This window comes from Leopardus geoffroyi, chromosome A2 (assembly GCF_018350155.1).
Source record: "Leopardus geoffroyi isolate Oge1 chromosome A2, O.geoffroyi_Oge1_pat1.0, whole genome shotgun sequence".
NCBI classification, from domain to species: domain Eukaryota; kingdom Metazoa; phylum Chordata; class Mammalia; order Carnivora; family Felidae; genus Leopardus; species Leopardus geoffroyi.
The window spans coordinates 162,280,137-162,288,632 of record NC_059331.1 but is presented as its reverse complement, the minus strand read 5'-3'; the positions used below and the strand labels follow the sequence as shown (position 1 = coordinate 162,288,632).

At 53.2% G+C, this 8,496-nt stretch overlaps 2 long non-coding RNA genes across 2 annotated transcripts; one reads left to right on the top strand and one right to left on the bottom strand.

Moving 5' to 3' along the window:
• Positions 1-5,407: 5,407 nt before the first annotated feature.
• On the bottom strand, positions 5,408-5,831 carry LOC123607063. Its single transcript, XR_006716630.1, has 2 exons — positions 5,722-5,831; positions 5,408-5,524 (listed from the first exon to the last, which is right to left on the bottom strand). It is a non-coding gene; the product is annotated as an uncharacterized LOC123607063 (long non-coding RNA).
• A 1,067-nt stretch (positions 5,832-6,898) lies between these two features.
• LOC123607064 lies at positions 6,899-8,139 on the top strand. The gene is made up of 2 exons (XR_006716631.1): positions 6,899-7,002; positions 7,918-8,139. It is a non-coding gene; the product is annotated as an uncharacterized LOC123607064 (long non-coding RNA).
• Positions 8,140-8,496: the final 357 nt, after the last annotated feature.

Here is an 8,496-nt window from a genome sequence, read left to right as displayed (position 1 = left end):
GATTCGAGCCGTTGACCGTGTGCCTGCTAGGATCCGGGGTCCAGCATGTGCTGTTCCCAAAGCCTTAATCCAAGCGGACTGCTCCTTAGCCGTGTGACTGTGGGCAAGTTACCTAACTCCTTGCGTAACATGAAGCCCCAGCCTCTGCAGAGTGCCTGTAGGGACCCCGTGCAGGACGTGTGCTGGCTCAGCTCGTCCCTGGCAGGGGTTCGTCGCGGGTAGGTCCATCGCTGAGTCCCAGGCTTGGAGTTCTCGTTGACAAAGGCACACCCCTCTTGTCAGTGATTGTCTCTAACCCAGCGTGTGCCAACCGAACGATGGGATTCCCGGTACATAAAAGAGGAAGTTGGTGAACAGAACATCAGACACCAGAGCAAAGCTCTGCAGAGCTCTGAAATGCTAAATCTGAGGCCTCTCCCATCTATGTGGGAAGTGCTTGTCTTTTTGTCTCTCCAGCCCGTTGTGATGGGCTAGGAGGGGGCCCCTGACCGTGCGTTGTGCGGATAAGATAGACCACAAATGGAGGGTTTGTGTCTGTTTGTATGTATAAAATGCAGATTCTTTGTGGATCCCAGTGCTGGCCTACTGAATCAGATCCAGCAGGATTGGGGCCTAGTATCAGTTTTCAGAAGTTCCGAAATACAATCGCATTTCACCCCTGAAATGAAGACAGGACAGGTGTTATGACCTCCATCACATACTGAAGGAAGTGGAGGTCAGAGAGATTAAATAATTTGCCCAGGGGCGCTGGGGTGGCTCAAGTCAATTAAACATCCAACTCTTGATTTCGGCTCAGGTCGTGATCTCCTGCTTCGTGGGATTGAGCCCAGAGTCGGGCCCGTGTCAGGCTCTATGCTGACAGCCCGGAGCCTGCTTCCAATTCTCTTGTCTCCCTCTCTCTGCCTCTCCCCCTGCTTGTGCGTGCATGTATGCGTGCTCTATCTCAAAAATAAACACTTAAAAAAAATGTAATTTGCCCAAAGCCATAGGGTCAGTAAATTGGCCAGTTGGAACTAGAACTCAGAACTAGTTAAGGCCCCAGCATTTCCCAAGATGTGTTGAAAGAACATTTCTAAAGAAGATTAATAAATGCTCCATTAAAGTTGAATTCTGTTAGGGGCGCCTGGGTGGCTCAGTCGGTTGAGCGTCCGACTTCAGCTCAGGTCATGATCTCGCGGTCCGCAACTTCGAGCCCCGAGTTGGGCTCTGTGCCGACAGCTCTGAGTCCGGAACCTGCTTCAGATTCTGTGTCTCCCTCTCTCGCTGTCCCTCCCCCACTCACGCTCTGTCTCTCAAAAATAAATGTTAAAAAAAAAAAAAAATTAACAAAGTTGAATTCTGTTAGTAATTTGACAATATCAGAACTTACAAAAAAATAAAAAGCTTAAATGGGGATCTTGTTGAAGAAGCTCACTGATCCTGTAAGGCCTGAGCGTTCCAGGGACTCCGAGAGAAGAATGGGCTTCACCTGGCTTCTATAGCACAAACCACACAGGTCCCCAGAGCTGCGCGGTGACCCCCCCCCTCCCTGTGCCAGTGTCCCCGGCCCTGAGGAAGCACCGATGTCTCTCCCTCCCTCCCCTCCTCCTGTGTCACCGTGGACGGGCCCTGGGGTGAAGGGTGTGGGCCGGGACAAGCCCACCCCTGAGCCCATCACAGCGCACACAACAGCTAGTTACAGGTGTTCTCACTCAGATGTTCCCAAGATCCTATCGGCCGAGGCCAAGGGAGATTCACCCCTGAGAGGGCACGTTACTATAGTTCCTTGATTCCTAGGACCGTGAATCTCAGGTATTTATTTATTATTGCTTTTCTAATGTTTATTTTTGAGAGAGCGAGAGAGAGACAGAACGTGAGCCGGGAGGAGGGGCAGAGAGAGAGGGAGACACAGAATCCGAAGCAGGCTCCAGGCTCCGAGCCGTCAGCACAGAGCCTGACGTGGGGCTCGAACTCACAAACCGTGAGATGGTGACATGAGCCGAAGTCAGACGCTCACCCAGGTGCCCCGAATCCCAGGTATTTAAAGTGCATCTTCTGGCGCCTTGGAAAGGAAAGGTGGCTTTTCTTTAAATCCATCCAGTTCCCACGTGACGGGTGGCTCGCTGGGCCTAGCACGGGGCTTGGGAAAGCTAACATGAGCTGTGGAGGGGGGCGGTGGCCCCCCCCAGGGCCAAGCACACGGTAGCGAACGCTGTTGGAATGAATTACTGGAGAACCAGATCCCTGGGTTGACCAGGCTCGAGGGCCGGGCAGGGCCCCACTGTCCCCTCCTCCCCCTTGGCTACCACGGCTCCCTGTGCACTTGGCCCTTAGATTATGGGGATCCTGTGGCAGAGAGGAGGACAAAGGACCACTTGTTAGTAAAAATGGAGACGGGGGCCTTTTCGAAAGTGATGGCTGTTGCCTGCAGAAGGAATCTTGTGGGAAGGGAACGCTCTGTATTCTTTCTGGCTTTTCTTCTGTGAGCTCAGCTCAAGTTGGATTAAAAACTGAAGCCTCAGTCATGAGTATGTAGGAATCCTGAATTCTCCCTCTCCCTGCCTGCTACGAGAGTATCCTACCTGGAAATCACAGGTAACACGTTGGCTGGAGACTTGAGGGACCTTCAAGGTCAGAGGTTGAAAACCAGTGTTCAAGGGGCTGGACAGGCAGGTTAACTGCACAAAGGGGCGGGTGGGCACTAGGGAGTGGTGGGGACCAGGGCACACTGGAGATTGTGTCCCACTTGGAGGGGGTACTCGTGGCCTGGGGGAACCCGGGCCTGCTGTGGCTGTTCAGGTGCTTTAAAAAGAAAAGCCAGGATTTTAACGTGAAATCGCCCAGTTTTAAAATGTTGCATCTAATTCACTGTCGTAACGATACTATGTGGGCCAAAGAAAAGGCTCCCGAGAGCTGGATTCTGTTAGAAACCGCAGACCTCCTCACCAAAACCCCTCTTTGTTCTTCCTGACTTTTACAATCACAGAGGATGCACGGAGTGCAGAAAGGCTTAAGAATTGGTTTCCTTCGGAAAAGCTGGAGATTGCAGTCTGGTGCTGGAATTTGGGCTGGGTTTGGGTTGTTCCGCTGGATTGCTGGCTACATGGCACCGGCCGTGGCCTGTGCTTGAACCACACTGGAACACGGGACGGCCGCCCGGCCGGGCAGACGCGCCCCATTTCCAGGGTCACCTGGGTGCAGCACGTGGTCAGCCTCTTCCCGTTATTTCTCTGACCCCATGGGAGCACCCCCGACAGGGACACCTGCCAAGCCACGTTTCTTACCACTGCCCTCTGCTCACCCCAAAGCTAGTTTGGGCCTCGGAAGCAGCAGCAGTTCCCTGGGGGCTGAGCCAGCCGGGCTCCAAGCCCACCAGCATCTGCTGTTCCTGCCGAAGCCTCGATGCTTCTAACTCCCTCCTGTTTAGGAAACTGAGGCCCGGAGAAGAAATAGGCTTGCTCGAGTCACGGAGGTAGCCCAGGGCCCTTCCAAATACCCCAGACTACAAACTACGAAGCTACCGTCCGTATTTTCTGTTTCAACGTCCTGGGGTTCCAAGACTCTCCCTCGTTGCTGAATTGGCACGGGGCGCGGACTCTGTTGTCCCCTGTGCTGCCACCAGCCCAGGCTCCTGAGGCGATGACCTTGTGGCAGCCAGACGCCCAGCCTCTTCACACGGCCCTGCCCTTGTCACTCAGGTCACAGACTGAAGTGTCCCTTGGCCCTTTCTTCCCAGCTCCCCTCTTCTGGGTTTTAAACCAAAGGAGTGGAGAGGGAGCCATGTTGTTTTTAGAAGGGGTCTGTTTACAATACACAGTGGTCACCGAGGAGGGCGGGGGGGAGGTGACCTGGCTCTTCAGAAGCGCCTAGAATTTTTTGTTTTAATGTGTATTCATTTTTGATACGGGGAGGGGCAGAGAGAGAGGGAGACGGAATCCAAAGTAGCCTCCAGGCTCTCTGAGCTGTCAGCACAGGGCCCAGTGTGGGGCTCGAACTCATCAACTGTGAGATCATAACCGACTGAGCCACCAAGGCGCCCCTAGAAGCGCTTTGAGAAAATGTTCCCGAGGAAGGGCAACGTGGCACAGGCTGGGCTGGGCTGGGGTGAGGGCAGTGTCCCCTGAGCCTCTCCGGGGAGGAGGGGGGATCCAGTCATGTAGACTGGCACCTGCCAGGGGGCCCTTCTCTCCGGCCCTTTGAAGCTCTGTTTCTAAGGAAGACGGATGTGGGGACCAAGGAGAGGGCCTCCTTATGGAAAGAAGGATGAAATCTGAGGAGAAAATTCTGGAGTGGGGGCCGCAGGGAGAAGGCGGTCCATTGAAATTCCAGAGGAGTCAGGAGGGATTTTTTTTTTTAGGCTTTTAACTCCCCTGTGAGTTAGGAAATGATGCCTCGGATGGAATGGGTGTATGGGGGCCTGGGGGACACCAGAAAGCCCCCCAGAGCTACTGAAGGTTCCTGTCCCCACGCCCACCAGTGTCCCCGCATTGGCAGGTGGCAGCACCTGCGTGGGACTGTGGGGAGAGGAGTGGAGGCAGGCCCTTTATCTTTGAAGGATTAAGAGGAAACCTGCTAAGCCATGGACACAGATTCTTGGGGAACAGGGACCCCAGGTTTGCATCCATGACGCCACGACTGCCGGGACATGGGGCTCCAGGACCTACTGTGAACTGCACCCTGGGAGCCTCGGTGGGGAGCGGCCAGTTGGGTCCATCCTCACTGCTGGGACCACTGCAGCCCATGCAGTGATGCGTTGAGAAAAAGCAAAGCCCAGCAGGAACCGGGGCCGTGGACCCAACATTTGTGTCCCCCTGACATCTGTACGTTGAAGCCCTAGTCCCCAGTGGGATGGCATTTGGGCAGTTGGGACTCTGGGAGGCACGTAGGTTGAGATGAGGTCACGGGGGTGGGGGTCCCCATGATGGGATCGGTGTCCTCACAAGAAGAGGAAAAGACAGCCTTCTGTCTCCCTCGTGTGGGGACCCAGGGGGAAGGTGGCCCGTTGACAAGCCAGGAAGAGAGTCCTCTCAGAGAACAGAACCCATGGGCACCTTGATCTTGGACTTCTGGCTTCCAGAACGGTGAGAAGTATGTGCCTTGTTGTCTAAGCCTCCCCCAGCCTGTGGTGCTTTGTTATAACCCCCAAGCCAGGGAAACAGCCAGTATCCCTGGTGTGACTATGCAGGGCCCTGTCCCAGGGGGCCACTCCACTGGGCCCGAAAGGGTCTGTCAACTGGGTGCCAAAGTCAGACGGACCCCCTGGGGCCAGGGAAGCCCCGCGGGGGGTGTCTCATTATCTCATTTTGTTGTTGCTGTTGGCTTTATCTTCACGATTCAAAGGCAGGACGGGGCTTAAGAGGAGAGACGTTTGATTTCCAGCCAGCTCTCCCGGTGGATGCCGGTGGGTCGTAAGAAAAAGACTTCTGTCTACACCAGTTTCTCATATAGTATTTTAACTGTCATTCCTTCCAGTTTTGTTGTTGTTCCCTCACTCCCTTGCAGTCCAGGGAAGTAACATAGGAGGAGGCCAAGGGCAGCTGGCCATCTAAAAAAGTAAGATAACATTGAGATGCATCTCTGTGTCACCCACACGGACCTGCCCCTACAGGCGGGGGCCCTCCCTGGTCCAGCCCACGGATGGGGCCTCCTGCGAAGGAAGGAGGGGCCTGCCCTGACCGCACAATGTTTCTCACCCTGTGGGGCTGACCAGGCCACAAGGTGAAGGGTCAAGGGAGGACAGACTTGACGGACGGCCCCACAGTCCCCTCGGCCTTCTGCGGGGCTGTCTGGCCACAGGATGTGTGGCCCTCCAGGGGAGGGCTCTGGGCCAGCAGGCAGGGTGGGAGGCAGGCACATCTCCACACGCCTGCGACAGAGAAGCAGGGAGGTTGGTGGGTGCTGGGGACCAGGCTGGGCCTGGAATTGTATTACACTCACTGCTCTAGACCCAGCCTGCCACCACCCAGCTGGTTACTAATGGGGAACCCCCAGACTACTCCCAGCCTCATTTGTCTCAGCCATACGACTAGAAAAAATATCACCAATCCTACGCCTTCACGGACTGTCTTGAGGACCAAATGGAATGGGTGTGATTAGTTGAAAATATTTTTAGAACTTGAGGTAGAACTCACAGGACAAGCGTTCCTGGGTGGCTCGACCGGTGGAACGTCTGGCTCTTGGTTTCGGCTCAGGTCATGATCTCATGGTGAGATCGAGCCCTGAGTCAGGCTCTGCGCTGTGAGCACAGAGCCTGCTTGGGATTCTGTCTCTCTCCCTCTCTCTCTGCCCCTCCCCCTCTTGCTCACGCTCAAAACAAACAAACAACTGAGAACAAACTGAGGGTTGATGGAGGGTGGGAGGGAGGGGAGTGTGGGTCATGGGTATTGAGGAGGGCACCTTTTGGGATGAGCACTGGGTGTTGTATGGAAACCAATTTGACAATAAATTTCATATATTGAAAAAAAAAAAAAAGAAAAGAAAAAACAAACAAAAAAAGACTTCAGGGGGTGGGGAGAGGGAAAACGGGTGATGGGCATTGAGGAGGGCACTTGTTGGGATAAGCACTGGGGGTTGCATGGAAGCCAACTGGACAATAAATTATATTAAAAAGAATTCGCAGAACATAAAATTCACCATCTTAATTGTACATATCAGTGGCATTTGGTTCAATCACAGCGCTGTGCAGCCCACCTCCATCTAGTTCTAACGGGTGTTAATCACCTGCAAAGGGAACCCGGTGCCCTTTAGGCAATCACCCCTACCAACCACCGGTCTGCCCTCTGTCTCTGTGGAGTCACTGATGCTGGACAGCTCCCAGCTGGAATCATCCACTAGGGTGACCTTATGCGTGTGGCTCCTTCCACATAGCAATGACGTGTTCAAGGTTCATCCATGTGGCTGCACGTAGCAGTATTTCATCCCTTCTCATGGCCGAATGATTTTCCATTATACGCACAGAGCACCTTTGGGTGACCCGTTCACGCTTTGCGGGACACTCCAGAGCATTTCCGGGTTTGGGCTATGGTGAGAAATGCTGCTGTGAACATGCGTGTGCATGGATTTGTTTGAGCGCCTGCTCGCAAGTCTTTGGGGTCCCTACCTAAGCGTGGAATTGCTGGGTGGTGTGGTAACTCACGTGGGGCCCCTTGAGCCGTTAAGTTGAAAGCATTTTTGTGAAGTCAGAGTGGGAGGAAGTGGAAATTACCATTACGTCAGTCACCTTCCCCTGAGGACACTCTGGTTTGCCGCTGTCTTTTTAAAAACTGTCCCCTGGGCTCTGGGCGCCACCTGACCTGAGCGCATCTCAGAGGGACGACGACAGCCAACTTCTGCGTAACTAAGCTGGTATTTGTATTTTTACTCTGTGAGAGTCTCTTATGTGGCATCTGCTCAGATTAAAAAAAAAATTCTTAACGGAAAAGGTGAACTTCAGCTCTGTTGCTTTGTATCAATTATATTGTTAGTTTGTATCTGTTAGTTTCTTGTTAGTCTGTGTCTGTTGAGCCAGGGAGAACGTTTCTGAACCTTGAGGGCTAACTTTAAAGAAAAAAAACATTTTTTTAAGTTTATTTATTTATTTTGAGAGAGGGCGAGCAGGGAGGTTGGTGGGTGTTGGGGACCGGGCTGGGCTTGGAATCGTATTATACTTACCGCTCTAGCCCCAGCCTGCCACCCCTGGGGCAGCAAGTGGGGCAAGGGCAGAGAAAGAGGAGAGGGAGAATCCCGAGCAGGCTCTGCACTGTCAGCACAGAGTCCAGTGAGGGATGGGAACATGAACTGAGCTGAAGTCAAGAGCCGGGCACTTAATAGACGGAGCCACCCAGGTGCCCCAAGAGCTAACTTCCTTATGGGGCTCTTTAATGAGCCAGGCTGAACAACTCTCTACATGGCCTCACATTTAGTCCCCCCAACATATCACCTATTGTGCCATCAATCTAGGGCCATCTTCAGCTCAGACCGGGTCCGGCCAACGAACAACACCATGGCACGTAACACCAGCGCCCCTCTCCCAGGATGGCATCAATCCCCCTCAGCAGCCTCTGATCCAGGTTGTTGAATCACTTCCAGCCCACTGGACCCAACCCACACACAGGCAGAAGAAGGGATGTAATCAACTGAAGCAAACACCAGTGACACTGAAAAAACAGAGAGTAACTATTCTGTTTGGCGTTTGGTTTTTTTCCCTTGTTAATTTCAAGCTGGCTCCCGCTGTCATATCCACCTCCTTCATAATCCATACCAGAATGTTGCTAGAAAGCGACAGCAATTTAGAGAAGGTAATTTATGAAACTCTTACTCTCACTTTTCTCCTCCCGAAAACGGAGACACTTCCCTATGTTTAGTTTTCTGAGGTTGTTCATTTTCCTTAATCTCATGTATTCACTCAACACGTTTACTGAGCACCTGCTACCTGCCAGGCATTGTGCTTGGCACCAAAAGGAATCAGATAGCGATTCTCCTTTCACATCAGCTTGGGGTACCCAGGGGCACGTTTTCTCTGGCCAAGGGGGGGAGGGG